Source organism: Panulirus ornatus, chromosome 7 (assembly GCF_036320965.1).
Source record: "Panulirus ornatus isolate Po-2019 chromosome 7, ASM3632096v1, whole genome shotgun sequence".
Classification (NCBI taxonomy): Eukaryota; Metazoa; Arthropoda; class Malacostraca; order Decapoda; family Palinuridae; genus Panulirus; species Panulirus ornatus.
In genome coordinates, this window is record NC_092230.1 from 40,773,785 (window position 1) to 40,794,238 (window position 20,454).

Sequence of the window (20,454 nt, forward strand, 5' to 3'; positions counted from 1 at the left end):
CATGGTTCCATCCGCTGCCAGATCCACTCCCAGATATCTAAAACACTTCACTTCCTCCAGTTTTTCTCCATTCAAACTCACCTCCCAATTGACTTGACCCTCAACCCTACTGTACCTAATAACCTTGCTCTTATTCACATTTACTCTTAACTTTCTTCTCTCACACACTTTACCAAACTCAGTCACCAGCTTCTGCAGTTTCTCACATGAATCAGCCACCAGCGCTGTATCATCAGCGAACAACAACTGACTCACTTCCCAAGCTCTCTCATCCCCAACAGACTTCATACTTGCCCCTCTTTCCAAAACTCTTGCATTCACCTCCCTAACAACCCCATCCATAAACAAATTAAACAACCATGGAGACATCACACACCCCTGCCGCAATCCTACATTCACTGAGAACCAATCACTTTCCTCTCTTCCTACACATACACATGCCTTACATCCTCGATAAAAACTTTTCACTGCTTCTAACAACTTGCCTCCCACACCATATATTCTTAATACCTTCCACAGAGCATCTCTATCAACTCTATCATATGCCTTCTCCAGATCCATAAATGCTACATACAAATCCATTTGCTTTTCTAAGTATTTCTCACATACATTCTTCAAAGCAAACACCTGATCCACACATCCTCTACCACTTCTGAAACCACACTGCTCTTCCCCAATCTGATGCTCTGTACATGCCTTCACCCTCTCAATCAATATCCTCCCATATAATTTACCAGGAATGCTCAACAAACTTATACCTCTAATTTGAGCACTCACTCTTATCCCCTTTACCTTTGTACAATGGCACTATGCACGCATTCCGCCAATCCTCAGGCACCTCACCATGAGTCATACATACATTAAATAACCTTACCAACCAGTCAACAATACAGTCACCTCCTTTTTTAATAAATTCCACTGCAATACCATCCAAACCTGCTGCCTTGCCGGCTTTCATCTTCCGCAAAGCTTTTACTACCTCTTCTCTGTTTACTAAACAAAAGAGGTTTTGCAAAAGGTGCACTTGCTGCAGATTTCAAGTAATGTAATATTTTCCCATTCTAGCATAAAAATGATAATAATGATGAAACAAAATAAACTTAAAGCCTTCAAAAAAAACATTAAGCCTAAGCTTCCAAATGGTCATGATCATTCACAGATACAGTAAACTTACATTCTAGACATTAGGTTTTGCAGATTTAGTTTTTCAGGTGCCACAACTATCCTTCTTGACTTGGTAACATATTCCCTTGGCTTAAAGTTACCACATCTGTTTCCGGTTTCTTACTGTTGCTAACTGTGCAACATCAGTATTGATTCCAGGGAATCGTGAGACATATTTCTTGTTGGTGTTGAGGTTCTAAAATATCTGCAGCTCCTTTTATACATAGTGAAATCTCCTGTAGTGATCTCGTAAGTTCAGCTGTTAAGCCTCCTGATGACAGTACCCTTTTTCCATGTTTTCATATTGCTGACTGGCTGTATGTACCCATATGATATCACCTCCCAGTAGTGGCTTCAGGTCTGTGTGGCTCAATTGCTGTTCTGCTACAACAGCACATTTATTATCTGTTCATTCTCTCTCCTCAGCATATCCGCCCAAATTCAGACTTTCCCCTTGAGCCACTGCACCAGACTTGTGTTCAACTTTTCTGGAGTTGTGTTGCAGATGTTCAGGAGTCTGAGATATGGATCTTCAGGAACATCATGATATTTTGTCATCATTGATTTTAGTCTTGACAGCAGCTTCTGCTGCACCATTTGCTAAAAGGTGGCTTGGGCTAGAAGCCTTGTGAGAAAAATTACAAGCTTTTGCAAAGGAATTGAATTGTAAAGAGAACAGGGACTTGTTATCACTGAAAACAATACTATGTACCCCTGCACTCCTTGTTGATGTAGAGGTTCTGCAAACTGTTTAGGCTGGTATGATGCACATATCCCACATGATTAAATGAATTCACAAATATCAGCTGACATGTATGGCCAGAAGATAAGATGATGAGCCTTGCATATGCATGAATTTACACCTGAGTATCCTGAGTCTATCATATTTCTTCATCTTTTATTGCATAGAAGAGGGCATGACAACTCATTCTGCTCTAAGAATTACACCATCTTAAACAGTTCCTATAGTTAAAATGAGATGTTAAGAAGGTCGGGAGGTGGACCTTCTTCATGGGCCACCAATTCATAGTGGTTCTTTCAATTGCCTGAGAGTTGTGCCCATCTTCACTGTACTTTTGACTTTGTAAAATGCCATCTTTTTTAAAAAGGAGAGACAAGCAATTCACAGTGCTGTTCTTCATCTGGCTTATCCAGTCTTGGGCCCATGATAGAGCATCAGCATTTAGTAGACTTTTGTCAGGCCTGTATTCCAATTGATGGTGGAAGTCTTATTTACAAAAATGCATGTAATCATCTAAGAGTTCTTGGCAATGGTCTTGTTACACTGGATACCAGAGGTTTATGGTGTGTGAAAATCTTAACTGCGGATAGTACTTCGTAGGCAGGCAATGACAAGGAGGGTATATTACCAGTATAACCGCCTGGGTATCGAAAAGAGTTAGTGATGACTGCATTGTGGGCCAGCACTTAAATGGTTGTCAGGTTGCACTTGGCTCACTCAGGTAGCTGCCTTTTCTTTTCACCTCACCCACATGTGGGCTACTGGCATTCTGTCCACAAATATACAATGTCTTCCTGTAATACATAACACCTGACAATGCTCAACTCATACAGCTCATTCTTTGTAACTCTAGATTTTCCTGCAGTGAGCACTATGTGCTAGCTGTGCCTTTTGCCAAAATGTTAGGAGCAATTGAGAGAAATGGTAAGTAAGAATATCTAGGCAGGAGCATTAGGCAGAAACATTAGGTAGAGGTAGTGTTTAGGAACATTAGGCAGGAGGATTTGGTAAAAGTAGTCAGCAGGAACATTAGGTAGAAGCCCCTGCAAAGGCCACTAGGGTTGCCCTCTGCCAGTGGCCTGTTAAGGGTGAGGCACTAAAGGCTAAGAAGCGGCAATGGAGTTTACCAGTAATAGAGACTCTTTTGCCGTGGCCAACCCCTTGAGGGAGTTCCAGCTGGGAACAGGCATCAAAGAAACAGATATAGAAAACTTTAATTGATATACCATAGGTGTAATGACAAATTTTGTCACCCACATACTACAGCTATCATTTTCTTTTCAATTTTGCATAATTTTTTCAGCTAGAGGTAGCAAATGACCAACAAAGGCATAGTTTTCTGAGGAAAGTTCCACAAAGGGATCATGAAAAGGCTAATACAAGGAAATTAAGTACCATGTTCTTGATGCATCTAAAAGCCTGTTTTTAACTGTCTGACCAAGTCCAAGAAACATCTTTCCTTACCAAATTATGCATAAGGTTGAGTACATGCACTGTATAGAAACTTTACTGAGTAATGAACCATACCTAAGAATTGTGTAATTTCTTCCACATTGGTTGATTCAGGAAGGTTTCTGATAGTTTTTACCTTGGCGTCAGACTGCAAGCCTCTCTTTGTAATACAGCGTCCCATAAAAGTAACATTGTTCTGAGGATATGTTTGCCCTTATCAAACTTTATATTCATTGGTCTTAATTGCTTTAAGAACTTCTGTAGATTACAACCAAGTTCCTATAAGCATTTTCCATGGATTACAGTTTTGTCAGCAATACAGACCACACTTGAGAAACCTTGTAGAGCTTCACAGAGTTGCCTTTGAAATATTTCTGATGAGACAGAAAATCCAAAGGAAAGCCTTAACAAATAAGACCCTCCAGAATAAGTCTGAAAAGTAATAAACATACTAGAAGGCTCATCAACCTGGACATGCCAGTATCCTGATCCACTGTCACATTTAGAGAAGACAAGGGACTGACCTATCTAATGCATGATGTCCTCGAGCACTGAATGTATGTAATGCTCCTAAAGCAGGCCTCTGTAAAGCTCTCTGGAATCAATACATATCCTAATGTCTCCATTCTTCCAAAGTGATACAGGTTGGTTGACCCATGGTGTTGACTTATCTTCCAGAACAATAACCCTTTGGCTGACCAAACTATCCTGCTCAGACTTTATCTTAGGTTTAAGAGTAACAGGAACCCTTTTATTGGGTACAACAGCTGGCTTTATATAACAGTCTAATTTAAAGGTATATTGTCCTAGCATAGTGCCTAGATTACCATACATTAAGTCAGCATAATCATCTTACACATTGACTACACTGCCACAATCAAACATTTTGATTTACAGAAGCGAATTCCATATGACAGCTAGCTTTCATTCCTTGAAGAGGTATAAAACCTTACTTGAAGATAATTCAACAAAGTATTTCTTCCCATTCTTCAGGTTCTGATTGCTCCTTTAGCACTTGCCAAGAAATGTTAATGTAGAATAATTTTCCAGGTTGTAAGCACTCTATTGGTGTGCTGAACATCTCAAGCATAATGTGCAGGAACCAGTGCCTAACTAGAAGATTAATTTTACGCTGCCTCCATTCATACAGCATTTAATATCTTTAAGGTAAGAAAACTTAAATTTTACAACGTTTATAGAATTATCAGAACCGGAGGCTATAGTGTAAATGGACTCCTTTTTAGAACTTTCAGACTTGCAGCCATCTACCTTATGTATAGACTTTTTTTTGTTTACAAAAGATTTGCTTTTGCTAATATATGCAAATACACTTCATGCAAAATTATTCTTTTTTCCACATCTACAATAAGTTTTCTTAAAAGCAGAACATTCCTCCCTCTTAAACTAATCTAAAATTATAAAATTTGCAGACATTGCCTGAGCCATCCACTTGTTCATCACATTTTGCTTTGACCCAATTGGCAGATTTACCATGCTTAGCTTTGTTAACAGTTTCTGTGGACATGGCTAGGCTTTGAAGTAAAGCATTTTCAGCAGCTTTACAAACAGCCACATGTTTTTCTTGAGTTAGTCAGTTAGTCTCCTTGCTTTCAATAGCCCAGTTTGAACACCAGAATCCATGATGCCAAGCACCTCGATCTCTTTACAACAAATCTTTACAAAAGTCACTGTACCCACAGGTTTTGATCCAGTTTCTAATGCTTGAGGAAAACTTATCAAAGAGTTCTCCTTTCTCTTGACAAGTCTGTTAAAAAGGTACCCTTTGTATACTTCATTAATCTCACCACTGACATAATAATCACACTTCTCTTAAGATTTTCTAAACAGTTCTAGAGCTTTCCTGAATATGAAGTTAAGACGATAGGGCATAATTCTTCCATCTCATCTCAAATAATTTCCAGTTGCCAATAGTGTTTATCCCCAGAGAAAAGGGTTATGGGGACTTGATCCCAGGAAGTAGCCATGGTGGATTCAGCTCATCCTGGGCATTGTTGTAATCCTCATTTTGACAAAGAATCTCAGGAGATGATGATGAGAATAATGTAGCTAACCCACAATGTGAGGTAATTGTTCCAGGACATTGTTAGCTGATGCACCCCATGTTTCATGTTGAACAGAGGAGAGCAGTTCTAGTTTCTGGATAAGATTAGGAATGTGGGTATAAGGCAAAGAAGTGGAGTGGTGGACTGTCTTTATTTCTCCAATGTGGCTTTGCTGGTAGAACACATTTAACAAATGAAGTTAAGTGCTTGTTGCAAAGTTCAAATACCGTAGTACTCATTACTACTATTTGAAGAATTCATAATGACTATAATTGCATAATTATGGCAAGAAAGAACATATTGCTGGCAGAAGCAGGCTCCCCATCAATTGTCAGTCACCCCTCTAAAACATGGGATATTTCTGGGTAGTAATAGCAAGCCCACCATGATATAGACAGTATAATAAGATAAGAAGATTAATGACCCCCTCTGATATCATAGAGTATTATTTTTTAGGACCATGGCAGGCTTACCCTTATTGCATGGAGCTACTCACATAAAAATTGTTCAGATCAATTGTTCCTATAGTAACAGAGACATTCCCATGCCTGTGAATTCACCTATCATTTCAGTACATTTGGCACCCTTTTGAATGCTGTTATGAGTTCTTGTAATGGAAGTATTGCACATGTAAGAGTAAGTGGTGGTATGAGTCAGTAGTTTGATAAAATGTGGAAGTATACCTAGGTTGTGCAGTGTCATTGCAGGGATGTAGCAGTACAGATGACAGCAAGGTGATGATAGCCATATATTGCTAAATCATGGTGAAATATAAGTTGCAACAGTTGTTTTATGCAGGCAATTTTTTTTTTTTTTTTTTTTTTTTTTTTTTTTTTTGGAAGCTGTTGTCATGGGCTAAAGTCCACATCAAGGCCAGGCCTTAATTGAAATTAGAGAGGTTAATGAAGAGGAAGAAACAGAGACAAGGGAAAGTATTTATGAATTTTGTTGGCTAGTTCCAAAGCTTTGAGATGTAGGGAAAGAAACCATTATCAAAATAGTCCACCCTTGTGTTGCAAACAGCATCACAGTAATCATGTGATGCAGCTGCTTGCCGAGTATTGCCTGGTTTAGCTAGTGGTGGTGGTACATAAGCAGCTAGCTCTCAGAAGCTAAAACCAAAGTAATACCTATGAAAGAAAGTGAACCAACATTACGGCAAGGCAAGTATGTCACTTTGGAAACAGTTAATGTCAAAGCAGAAGGACATTATTTAGGGTAATTAGAACAGTCACCCTTCTCTGGGTTGGGATGTACCAATGTATGCTTCAAAGAAGAAGGAAAAGATTTGGTTTTTAAACAAAAATGCAACAAATGAGAAAGTACAAGTCCAAGTTCTGAGGCACACTCTTTCAGTGCACAGGCAGAGAGAGAAGCACTACAGTTAGAAAGACTACAGGGATAAGTATAGGATTAGGGTAGAACCAGGGTGGTGGGAGGAGCACTGAAAGATTTTGCAAATGGAAAAATTTAACTTTAGAATATGCAAGGAACTTACGTAAAGATAACTTGTCCCAACTCAAATGTATGGATGTGGAACCCAGATTTATGATGCATACTTAAGGAGTAGTAAAAAATAGGGCAGCAGGGATGGAAAACTTGCATGGGAATTGGAAAAAATATAGAGAAAAGGAAGAAAATGTAGGAAGGGTATGTGGTTTGAAAAAGTATTAAAAAAGGGCATTGATGAGTCATTTAGAATAATATGATAGCATATAAAGTAGTTGAAAGAAATACTGAAGCAAAACTATAATTAGTTAAGTGAAAATGTGCTGCTCAAGTAACAGTGGCTGCCAAAATAGATTTAGCAAAAATGACTATGCTATACTTAGTAAAATGTGTTGATGTAAGGCAATGAAATATAATATTTTTGGGAGAGGCAGTTAGTCAACTACAGGTACTCCACAAAATCTCCGGCAACTGATGGTTTGGCACCTCCTTTAGTCTGAACAAAATTACATGAGGGAACTTGAAATTACCTTGGCCACCAGACTAGTTTACTGAGTGGCCACAATTGGCGTGTATATGGCATGCTTATTTACATTTTTCACACTGCACTTGTTGGTGGTGATACTGCAGTTCTGTGAGATTCTTAGCTTATTTTGCTTAAATTTAACCCTAGCTATGGCTTCTAAAACATATGAGAGTGTCAGTCATGGTGTCAAACATAAACACCAGTCCATATCGATCCAAGGTAAAGTAGATCTGTTGAAAAAATGGATCGTGGTGTTTTGGTGCATAAGCTCTGTGACATCTAAAGTATTGGTTCATCAACTGTTTATGATATAAAAAAGCAAAGGGAGAAAATATTGAAATTCTATGCAGACAGTGATCCCAAGAAACAAATGATGATTAGAAAAACTATGAAAGATGGTAAGAGTACTGAGCACAATTGAGTGATGATGGAATGGTTTCAACAGCATCGAAGTGATAGAGCGGACTTGTCAGGTAGCATGATAATGGACCAGGCTAAGTTGTTCCATAAAAAACTTGAATTACAACATGAGCGTGACTATAGTGAAGGTGGCTTCAAAGATTCAAGAAGCGTCATGGAATTTCCATGAATAAAGTGTGCGGAGAAAAGCGGTCTGCAAACCATGAAGGAGTGCCAAGTATGTGGACAAATTTGCAAAACTCGTAGCTGATGAGCACCTCAGTCCTGAGCAGGTGTATAATGCACACTAAACTGCATCATTCTGGTGATGCACTCTAGGAAAACACTAACAACAGAAGACGAAGAAGACCTCACAGGATTCAAACAATCTAAGGAAAGACTTATCATCTTAGGGTGCTCAAACATTTAATATTTGTTCAATTTAAATTTCTAGCGGTCCATGGTATACTTTAGACACATGGAAGATGTATAATTAGTGGGTTAGAGCTGCCGAGTATGTGGACAAATTTGCGAAACTCGCAGCTGATGAGCATCTCAGTCCTGAGCAGGTGTATAATGCAGACAAAACTGCATTATTCTGGTGATGCACACTAGGAAAACACTAACAACAGAAGACGAAGACGACCTCACAGGATTCAAACAATCTAAGGACAGACTTACCATCTTAGGGTGCTCAAACATTTTATATTTGTTCAATTTAAACTTCTAGCAGTCCATGGTATACTTGAGACACATGGAAGATGTATAATTAGTGGGTTAGAGGTGTGTTGATGAATTATTATTACGTGACTACGGTTGATCCGGCAAAATGGTTAATCCAGCAGGGCTTTGGAACCAAGAGTGCCGGAAAATTGGTGGTGTACCTGTACTTATATAATATATGATACATCATGGAAAGTTTTATGGGACCTGGATGTGGTTGTGGGCTTTAGTTTTGTTGCATCATACTTGACAACTAAAGTGTGGATGTGAACAAACAAGGTAATTTCTTTATCTGTTCCTGGCATTACCTTACTAAAGCGGGAAATGGTGAAAAAATATGAATAAAAAAAGAGTATGGCTAGAAAGATAACAAGTAGATCTATACATAAAATTTATGTGGCATATCTACAATTAAGCTTGAGAAACAACAGGTTCTCAAAATTCTTGTCTACTCCTGGCATGCCTTAATCTGAAAATCTGGCCAGCAAATCTGAAGAGGAATTCACAGGCAGTTGATTCATGTAGAGGTGTATTCAAATGGATAGCTCAATCCTTATGGAAGGGAAAGAATTCAGTATCGCCATTATTGTGGAGTTGCTGATTAGGCAGCCCTTCAAGTGTTTGAGTCTTGAATAAAGAGAAAGCATTTTCATTAAAACTGAGATATGCCTTCAGCTTCTCATGCATCCAGATAGTCATCTGCTTGTTGCCTGATATACTCCAGTCCTGCAGGGCAACATAAATCAATATATTAATGGCAAGATATATAACTCTGAGAACAACATAAAAACCATGAAGGTATAAATAATTTAGAGCCAGTGAATGAGTCAGGATAGAGAAAGTACCATTAAATATGAGGTGTTTCTCAAACTCTGGTGGGCAAATTGAAATTATTTACATAAGATCAAGGGAAATTTCTGCACTGTTAAGTACTCAGTTGAATGCTTGCTCTTCTCTTCCTGCCCTTGGAGTCCCTTCCATCCTTAGGCTTCTGCAGCAATCAGGAAGCTGGTCACATCCACCAGTCAGGACCACAGGTCATAAAGTGTTCTGATGTGTGTCAATGGACTAAGAATGCAGGGCTACAGAGCAGTAAGTGCTCAATGTCTCCTTTATGATAGGTTCATCACGGGTATGAAGGGTCTTGGGATATGTTGAAACAGTGTCCATTGTGTTGTAGTGATAGGAGAAGTTCAGAGAAGATGCGGGAGAATGTGACTCAAGTGTTGCCTAGGAAGTGTGTTATCTGTTGGGTGTTTGTCAGATGGGGTAGAAGATAAGACTGAGTTGGGAGGTCACTTGCCCAGTGCTTATCAGGTTATTGAAGTGTGTATGCATTAAGTCTGTGTTATATTTGTTGGGGGTAGGAGGATTCATAATGTGTGAGGCAGTGATAAGCTTTTAATTTCTACTTGGGGATTGGTGGTTAGTTACAAAGTGGTTTGGGTGGGATGGGTCTACGAGAATTTAAAACGTTACCTCTGTCTCACATTTCTTGAGCCTTCCCTACTGTCTTACAACTTCTTAAACTTGTATATCCTGTCTGCATTAACTATATTTTTAGTTATTTTACTTCATTCGTCCATCTTTTTTAACAAGGTTCATGCATAATTTCGTGTTATGTCCTCTAGTTGCTCTGACCCTGCACCTCTCAAAGAATTGTTCTCTACATCATCGGTTTTAAAATCTTTTTTAAATGTTGTGATTATGTCACCCTTTACACTCCTTTCTTTCAAAATTGGCAAATCTAAAGACTGATATTTCCCAGTAAAGCATCTCTTAACTTTAGTGCCATCTTTGTTGCCCTTCTTTATTGGCTCCTTGTGCTTCTTTGTGATGCCTAACCTTGAGAAGCATATTCTAGTTTTGGTCTTAATGTAAGATATCACCAGCCTGCTAAATGTTTCCTTATCCATATACTTATACAATATTCTGATGTTTACCAGCAGACAGTTTTACTCCTTAGCTGTTCTCTTAAAGTGGGACTCTGGCAGCAGGTAAGGGATGATATCAACTTCCAAATCCCTCTCACACAAATCCTGAAGCTTATATCCTCTTTCATAATATTCATATTAATGACTTCTTTTACTTTGTCCCATCATCGTCACATTTGCTCAAGTTGAATTTCATCAACCACATATCAGACTAACTTTGAAGTTTGTTTAGGTCCCCTTGTAAGTTGATGCAATCCTCCTTGCTTTTCTCTTCCTTCATGACCTTTGCATCATCTGCAAACATATGCTGGTGGGGGAAGGAGTATTTAGAGTTATGAAGCACAATACAGAAGAGGGAGCCAACTGATGAATGTTCATCCTCCTTGAAGACTCAGGCTGAGGTGTCTGAATGTGTGTAGATGTAACTGCTGAGAGATGGGGGAGATAGGTAGTATGTTTAAGAACAGGAACCTGGATGTTCTATCTCTGAATGAAACAAAACTCATGGGTAAGGGGAAAGAATGGTTTGGGAATATCTTACGGGTAGGTCAGGGGTTAGTGTGAGGGGAAAAGTTAAGGAAAGAGTACAATTTCTGCTGAAAGAAGAGCTATGAGATGATGTGGAAGATTGTAAGGATGTGAACCCAAAACTAATGTGGTTATAAGTGAAAGTGGATTACAAGAGGTGCTTGTGCACCTGGCCATGGGATGACTATGCTACCTCACTAACACGGGAAATGGCAAATGTGCATGGAATTTTTTTTTCCATACATATTCGCTATTTTCCACGCTAGTAAGGTAGTGTAAATAACAGATGACTGAGCCTCAAAGGAAAAATCGTCACTTGGCTCATGTCTCTGTTCCTTCCTTAGGAAAAGTAAAACGAAAGGGAGGATTTCCAGTCTCCCACTCCCATACCTTTTACTCGCCTTTTATGACAAGCAGGGAATATGTGGGAAGTATTCTTTCTCCGCTATCCCCTAGTCAAGTGACAGCATGTCAACCCCTGCATACAGCTTTCCACTTTAACCCATGCATGCTTTTCACCCTCCTGCATTTTCAGCCCCAATTACTCAAAATAATTTTCATTCCATTCTTCCATATTCAGTTTGGTCTCCCCCTTCTCCATGTCACCTCCACTTCATATACATACATTCTCTTTGTGTCAACCTCTCCTCACTAATTCTTTCCATATGTCCAAACCATCTAACACACCATCTTCAGCTCTCTCAACCTCACTCATTTTATTACCAATGATTGCGAGACATATAAGAGAAAGCACCAGAAGGTCATGAGGTAGCTGGAGAGGTTGAAAAAGAGAGCAAATGAAAGCTGGGGTGAGCAGGTATCAGTAAACTTTAAAAAGAATAAAATGTTTTAGGAGCTTAATAATGCACAAAAAACAAAAGAACACCCCTCCCATAGACTCTTTCTTGCCTGGAACCACTCATTCCCCTTTCTTCCTACTCATACACATATGTTACACCCTTAATAAAAACTTAATGCTTGTTGCAGCTCTCTTCCCACACCCTTTATTCTTTGGACCTTCGACAGAAAATCTTTATCAACCCTGTCACATGCTTTCTCCAAATCAATAAATGCTACATAAAATCTATATGTTCCTTGTTCCTCTAAGCACTTCTCACACATTCCTTATATATATGTATTTACATATTTATTTATTCATATAATATATGGTGTGGGAGGCAAGTTGTTAGAAGCAGTGAAAAGTTTTTACGGAGGATGTAAGGCATGTGTACGTGTAGGAAGAGAGGAAAGTGATTAGTTCTCAGTGAATGTAGGTTTGCGGCAGGGGTGTGTGATGTCTCCATGGTTGTTTAATTTGTTTATGGATGGGGTTGCTAGGGAGGTGAATGCAAGAGTTTTGGAAAGAGGGGCAAGTATGCAGTCTGTGGTGGATGAGAGAGCTTGGGAAGTGAGTCAGTTGTTGTTCGCTGATAATACAGCGCTGGTGGCTGATTCATGTAAGAAACTGCAGAAGCTGGTGACTGAGTTTGGTAAAGTGTGTGAAAGAAGAAAGTTAAGAGTAAATGTGAATTAGAGCAAGGTTATTAGGTACAGTAGGGTTGAGGGTCAAGTCAATTGGGAGGTAAGTTTGAATGGAGAAAAACTGGAGGAAGTAAAGTGTTTTAGATATCTGGGAGTGGATCTGGCAGCGGATGGAACCATGGAAGTGGAAGTCAATCATAGGGTGGGGGAGGGGGCGAAAATCCTGGGAGCCTTGAAGAATGTTTGGAAGTCGAGAACATTATCTCGGAAAGCAAAAATGGGTATGTTTGAAGGAATAGTGGTTCCAACAATGTTGTATGGTTGCGAGGTGTGGGCTATGGATAGAGTTGTGCGCAGGAGGGTGGATGTGCTGGAAATGAGATGTTTGAGGACAATATGTGGTGTGAGGTGGTTTGATTGAGTAAGTAATGTAAGGGTAAGAGAGATGTGGGGAAATAAAAAGAGCGTGGTTGAGAGAGCAGAAGAGGGTGTTTTGAAATGGTTTGGGCACATGGAGAGAATGAGTGAGGAAAGATTGACCAAGAGGATATATGTGTCGGAGGTGGAGGGAACGAGGAGAAGTGGGAGACCAAATTGGAGGTGGAAAGATGGAGTGAAAAAGATTTTGTGTGATCGGGGCCTGAACATGCAGGAGGGTGAAAGGAGGGCAAGGAATAGAGTGAATTGGATCGATGTGGTATACCGGGGTTGACGTGCTGTCAGTGGATTGAATCAGGGCATGTGAAGCGTCTGGGGTAAACCATGGAAAGCTGTGTAGGTATGTATATTTGTGTGTGTGGACGTATGTATATACATGTGTATGGGGGTGGGTTGGGCCATTTCTTTCATCTGTTTCCTTGCGCTACCTCGCAAATGCGGAAGACAGCGACAAAGCAAAAAAAAAAAATATATATATATATATATATACATATATACATAAATGCCCACATATGCACATATACATACATATACATAGCAACATTTACATACATATACACACACATAGGCAGACATTACATATATACATACATAAACATATACATATTCGTACTTGCTTGCCTTCATCTATTCCTGGCACTACCCCACCCCACACGAAAACAGCATTGCTATCCCCTGCTTCAGTGAGGTAGTGCCAGGAAAGCAGACAAAAAGGCCACCTTCGTTCACACTCAGTCTCTAGCTGTCATGTATAATTCACTGAAACCACAGCTCCCTTTCCACATCCAGGCCCCACAGATCTTTCCATGTTTACCCCAGATGCTTCACATGCCCTGGTTCAGTCCATTGATAGCATGTTAAACCTGGTATATCACATCACTCCAATTCACTCTATTCCTTGCATGCCTCTCACCCTCCTGTATGTTCAGGCCCTGTTCGCTTGTAACATTTTTCACTCCATCCTTTAACCTCCAATTTGGTCTCGCGCTCCTCCTTGTTCCCCCCTCCTCTGACACATATATCCTCTTTGTCAAGCTTTCCTAACTCATTCTCTCCATATGTCCAAACCACTACAACAAATCCTCTTCTGCTCTCTCAACCACACTCTTTTTACTTCCACACATCTCTCTTGCCCTTACATTACTTACTCAATCAAACCACCTCACACCACATGTTGTCCTCAAACATTTCATTTCCAACACATCCACCCTCCTCCATACAATCCTATCTATAGCCCATGCCTTGCAAGCATATAACATTATTGGAACAACTATTCCTTCAAATGTACCCATTTTTGCTGAGATAATGTTCTCTCCTTCCACATTCTTCATTGCTTCCAGAACCTTCACTCCCTCCCCAACCCTGAATCTCATTTCCACTTCCATAGTTTCATTCGCTGCTAAGGCAACTACCAGATATCTAAAACACTTCACTTCCTCCAATTTTTCTCCATTCAAACTTACATCCCAATTAACTTGTCCCTTAACCCTACTGAACCTGATAACCTTGCTCTTATTCACATTTACTCTCAACTTTCTCCTTTCACACTCTTCTCCAAACTTAATTGCCAAACTCTGCAGTTTCTCACTTGAATCAGCCACTAGAGCTGTATCATTGGCGAAAAACAACTGACTCACTTCCCAAGCCCTCTCATCCCACACAGTCTGCATACTTGCCCACCTCTCTCCAAAACTCTTGCATTTACCTCCCTAACCACCCCATCCATAAACAAATTAAACAATGACAGGGACATCACATGACCCTGCCACATACCGACTTTCACTGAAAGTCAATCACTCTCCTCACTTCTTACTCGTACATAGCAATGCTTCAATACTTAGTTTATTCAATAATGTTTATTTACCATTCTTACCTAAATTTTGACGATTTATTAAATTTCCACCTTTTAAGAGCATGCATCCCCCTTAACTATGAAAAGCTGATAATTATTCAGATTTGAAAAAGACTGAAAGATCTGAAAGAAAAAAAAAGTAAGCCTACTTACCTTCACATGCCTTTGAAAGTTTGAACTTACATAGACAGATACTGTTATGTCTGGTGGTTGGCACATCATACACTTCACAAATGTGCCATGTATTGACTAGAGAGTGAGATTTGTTTCCAGATATGGCCATGGGTCCAAGCTGTTTCAAAGAATTCATCATAGGTCTTCTTTCACAAGATCATTTGTGTTGACTGCAAGCTAAACACTTGAGTCAGGATATTGAGAATGCTGCCTCTTTGTAGTGGAAGCACTGTGAAATTGTATCTTTGGTAAGCTGGATATACTTTACTCAGACTAGCCAATTGAGCCTAAATCACCTTAGCAACCATGTTTAGGTTTGTGTAGCATATTGTTTTGATTTTATCCCTTTGTATTCCCACAGTATAGAAATGCGTGACATCAGAAAAAAATCCAGAAAACACTATTCTAGAGTATAGCTGTGGGATGTTACAGCTAGGAGCTCTAGGATAAAACATGCCATGATTCACCTACAATAGATTTATAATCAACTGACAAGCTATGTAGATACTGGTGACAAAAAAAAGAAAAAAAGCAAGAAGTAACAGTAAAGCTTCCTGTACCTAAGTCATGCTTCCCATCAAGCTCTATTTAAGAGTTTGGGAGTGTATGAAAGGAAAAGATAAGAGTAAATGTGAACAAAATTAGATAATGAGGTGCAGTAGAGGAATATAGCAGGATGGTTTTAGTTCAAGTTTGAATGGAGAGGACCTCAAAGTGGAGTGCTTTAGGCAACTGGGCGTGGAAAAGGCAGAAAAAGGAACCAAAGGGACTGAAGTTCATTGGAGGGTGGAGTGGACTAGGGTCCTGAGTGCATTAAGAAGTGTGTGGAAAGAGAAGTCAGTTTCTGTTACTGCAAAGATAGGTATATTTGCAGGTCCAAACAGTGTCGTATGGATGTGTCATAGGCCTCAACTGCAAAATAAAGAATGAGAGTGTACAAAGGGAAATCAAAATGGCTAAGGATGATATGTGGCATGAAACAAGGAATACCATTGTATGAGAGAAGTGTAGTGGTAAGCTGTGCATTCAGATTGTGACCTAACCAGGGTGTGCTAAATGGTTCGTATATATGGAGAAGAGATGAGCAAAGAAAGACTGCCTTAGAGGATCTGCTTGCCAGAAGTGGAGGGAGGAGGGGGAAGAGGAAGACCAAGGAGACATAAGGGTGGATTGAAGGTTGTAGGGTATCAGGACTTGAACATTCAAGAGGGATAAGAGGCTTGAGGCTTTCATGGGATAGAATGAGTTGGATCGAAGTGACATTACTGGGGCAGGGAAAAATGTGCTGCCAGTGGGATGAACCTGGGAAAGTGAAGCACTCGCTACGATGGGAAATGCGGTTAGGAGAAAAATACATCGCACGTCACTTGGGGAAATTACTCATCAAGAAGTGTAGGTATCTGGCATACAAAAACATATGAATTATAGTTTTCCATTTTTGACATATTGTCCATACAAATACAGATTTAAAAGTGATGAGTACATTAATTTCTGTTTGACTGAATTTCTCTTAAAAAGGCAAATTAAGTCATGTTGATTGTGCACTTATTAGGAACTAACTGCAGTCCTGCATATTTTTGTAGGTTGGAAAAAAGTTAAATGTTGAAGTTATGCAATTATTACTTCCTTACATGAATGATAGAACTTTCAAACTGCTTTACCCTAATGTGCATTACTTAAAACATATTAGTAAGAATAACAAAAGCTACCCAAGTACAAATATGCCATATTTACAATACACAAGGAAAGGCAATCAATAAGAATTACTCTAATATCGTGCTCAAGTACTGCTACCTCATTATAGTGCATATAATGTATGTGAATTGTGAACTAGAAGCTGTGGATAAGTTTGAGTATTTGTGAGTAAGTTCAGGAAGTAAGGTAATGTGAGGCTGAAGTTGAGAGAAGAATCTTGCACAGAAGAAAAGTTGGAGGCACAGTGAAAGCTGTGGTAAATGCAAAAAACTCTCAAGAGTAGACTATAAAACAAGCTTGCATGAAGGAATACTTGTCCTAACCCTGATGCATGGATATGGAATCCAAGTACACACTGCGTATGTCACAACAGGTAAAAAACAGGATCAGTATAGATAGAAAACTTTTGCAATATGATTGGAACAAGGAGAATAAATAAAATACCAAATGGTGTATGGTACATGGTGTAAAAGAAAAATCAATTGAAAAGGGGGTATGGTTGAAAATTTTAGGATGGTATGGTTATGCACAATGAAGGGCAATGAATAGGTTGGTCAAGGAAATATATAATAGTACAGCTGAAGGTGCAAAGAGGGGTAGAAGAAAGTTAGAGTAAATGTGAATAAGAGCAAGGTTATTAGGTACAGTAGGGTTGAGGGTCAAGTCAATTGGGAGGTGAGTTTGAATGGAGAAAAACTGGAGGAAGTGAAGTGTTTTAGATATCTGGGAGTGGATCTGGCAGCGGATGGAACCATGGAAGCGGAAGTGGATCATAGGGTGGGGGAGGGGGCGAAAATTCTGGGAGCCTTGAAGAATGTGTGGAAGTCGAGAACATTATCTCGGAAAGCAAAAATGGGTATGTTTGAAGGAATAGTGGTTCCAACAATGTTGTATGGTTGCGAGGCGTGGACTATGGATAGAGTTGTGTGCAGGAGGATGGATGTGCTGGAAATGAGATGTTTGAGGACAATGTGTGGTGTGAGGTGGTTTGATCGAGTAAGTAACGTAAGGGTAAGAGAGATGTGTGGAAATAAAAAGAGCGTGGTTGAGAGAGCAGAAGAGGGTGTTTTGAAATGGTTTGGTCACATGGAGAGAATGAGTGAGGAAAGATTGACCAAGAGGATATATGTGTCGGAGGTGGAGGGAACGAGGAGAAGAGGGAGACCAAATTGGAGGTGGAAAGATGGAGTGAAAAAGTTTTGTGTGATCGGGGCCTGAACATGCAGGAGGGTGAAAGGAGGGCAAGGAATAGAGTGAATTGGAGCGATGTGGTATACCGGGGTTGACGTGCTGTCAGTGGATTGAATCAAGGCATGTGAAGCGTCTGGGGTAAACCATGGAAAGCTGTGTAGGTATGTATATTTGCGTGTGTGGACGTATGTATATACATGTGTATGGGGGTGGGTTGGGCCATTTCTTTCGTCTGTTTCCTTGCGCTACCTCGCAAACGCGGGAGACAGCGACAAAGAAAAAAAAAAAATGCATTTGGAGAATTAAGTATGGCTAAGGATATTTCATAACCAGATAAATCATTTGAGACTGAATACAATGGAAGCATTCAGTTTGCAAAAGTGTAGTGAATGGAGATATTAGTCTCATTTGATGAATCAACTTCATGTGCCAAGTGAAAAAGTAAGTGGTGCTTTTGTAGGTTCATATTTACTTTAACCAATAGAGCATCGCTTGAAGGTGCACATGAAAGATTGGAAAGGCTGAATGTACATAATCCAATCCAAGTGGATTCAGTTGAGATAGATAAACAGGTCAATGGATAAATAAACATCTGTTCCTTTATACATTGGGGTAGATCATGTTCGTACAACATCTCCATTTACTTATACGCATGCTCAACCCATGCTCAGTGTGTTAGTGAAACAAGGACTTCTACCTTTTCACTTTCCTCACTTCATTAATTCATCAAACAAGACCAGTTCCCATTTACACTATATCCTTCCTTCACAAACAGTGATCCCATTGTGTGAAGTTTGGCATTTTCATCTGAAATATTGAAATGTACACAAAAACTGCAGCTCTTTACTTGCACATTCCTTTACTGTTTCCTGTGAATTAGTGGTGGAGATTGAAAAGTCGCCTTATTTCTTACAAGACCAATATATGTACTTACAGCTCTTACTGAGGTTTTCCTTCCAGCTGATTAGCTCACCTGATGAACTCCTGTCATCAATTTTCTTCCATTGTTGTCAACCGTTTCCTTTCTGTACACTTTTCACATTCTACTCTCCTCAGAAAGTGCAAGGTCAGCTGAGCAGACATGTTGTAGAAGTGATTTGTGGAGGGTCCCTTATCCATTTGCCTTATTTCAAGATGTTTCAATATCTGACATGGCTGTCTTCTTCTCAGGAACCAAAGGTACATTGAACAAAAACTTTGCAGAAACAATTGATGGATGGTCCAAGTGTAGTTGCAATTTCATGCTAATCTGACATACAATTTGGATGTCCAGTGAACTGGTGAACATTGGATTTCTACACAAATATACCTGCTTTTTAGCCTTGTACTTTACACACCACAATGATTAATCCAAGAATTCTATACTTTCCACTCACACTTCTCCACAAACAGTTCTGTTGCACGTAACTACAAATCATTCCTCTGGCACCTTCATCTACATTACTGAAATATAAGACACTATTCTAAACTTAAGCTAACTCATTTCTTTACTGAACAAAATAAATCACAGATGAAGGTTACCTTTACTCTTACAGGACCAGTATCAGTATGAATGTTTATTACAGGTCCTCTTTTCATTGATTAGCTTACTGAGTGAGCTGTTGTTGTCATTTTGCATCTATCATTGTCATCAGTCTACAAACTTAAACATTTACATTTTCTCAAAATCCAATATATCACTTGAATTAAAACTTTGCAGAAATGATACATAAATATATCCTTAGAAAGGAAGGACCAACAATTAAAATATGATAGAAGACCATCCATCAATCACCTTTGTAAAGTTTTTGTTCAGTCTGCTCGTTGGTTATTAGCATCTTTTCTTATTTCAGCTAGGGACCATTTTGCTCTGTGGTGGTAATATTAGATTTTTGGATTAACATTAAATGAGGGAACTTAATAATAAACCATGCATACCATTGATAAATTTTTTTTTGCGGTTTCATTTTAGATGAACCAATGGTGTCTGAGAAGATTATGATGTAGAAAGTCTATACTGTAGGCAGATGACAGATGATGACATCATCAGACAACAATGAACACAAAGTAACAACAACAGTTGAAAGAGGTAAGCTTTTTAAAATGGTTGAGCAGGTTCGAGCCCTTAAACTAAGAACCAAAATCAAACTTATTACCTTTCTTTAGCCCACTTATTGCCATGTAAGTGATACTGACTCAACTGAGCCTCTGGTCTGGTTCCCAGTCATGTGCTTTGGTTTTCACCAATTTGGTCTCCCTCTTCTCCTCGTTCCCTCCACCTCCGACACATATATCCTCTTGGTCAATCTTTCCTCACTCATTCTCTCCATGTGCCCAAACCATTTCAAAACACCCTCTTCTGCTCTCTCAACCACGCTCTTTTTATTTCCACACATCTCTCTTACCCTTACGTTACTTACTCGATCAAACCACCTCACACCACACATTGTCCTCAAACATCTCATTTCCAGCACATCCATCCTCCTGCGCACAACTCTATCCATAGCCCACGCCTCGCAACCATACAACATTGTTGGAACTACTATTCCTTCAAACATACCCATTTTTGCTTTCCGGGATAATGTTCTCGACTTCCACACATTTTTCAAGGCTCCCAAAATTTTCGCCCCCTCCCCCACCCTATGATCCACTTCCGCTTCCAT

The 20,454-nt window shown here is 39.5% G+C and overlaps 1 long non-coding RNA gene across 1 annotated transcript in view; it reads left to right on the top strand.

The window, feature by feature from the left end:
• Positions 1-20,454, top strand: part of LOC139749552 (uncharacterized) — a 62,559-nt gene that overhangs the window by 38,262 nt on the left and 3,843 nt on the right. Inside the window, exons 3-4 of the long non-coding RNA XR_011712990.1 lie at positions 4,409-4,525; positions 19,764-19,880. This is a non-coding gene — a long non-coding RNA (uncharacterized lncRNA). The remainder of the gene's footprint in view (positions 1-4,408; positions 4,526-19,763; positions 19,881-20,454) is intronic.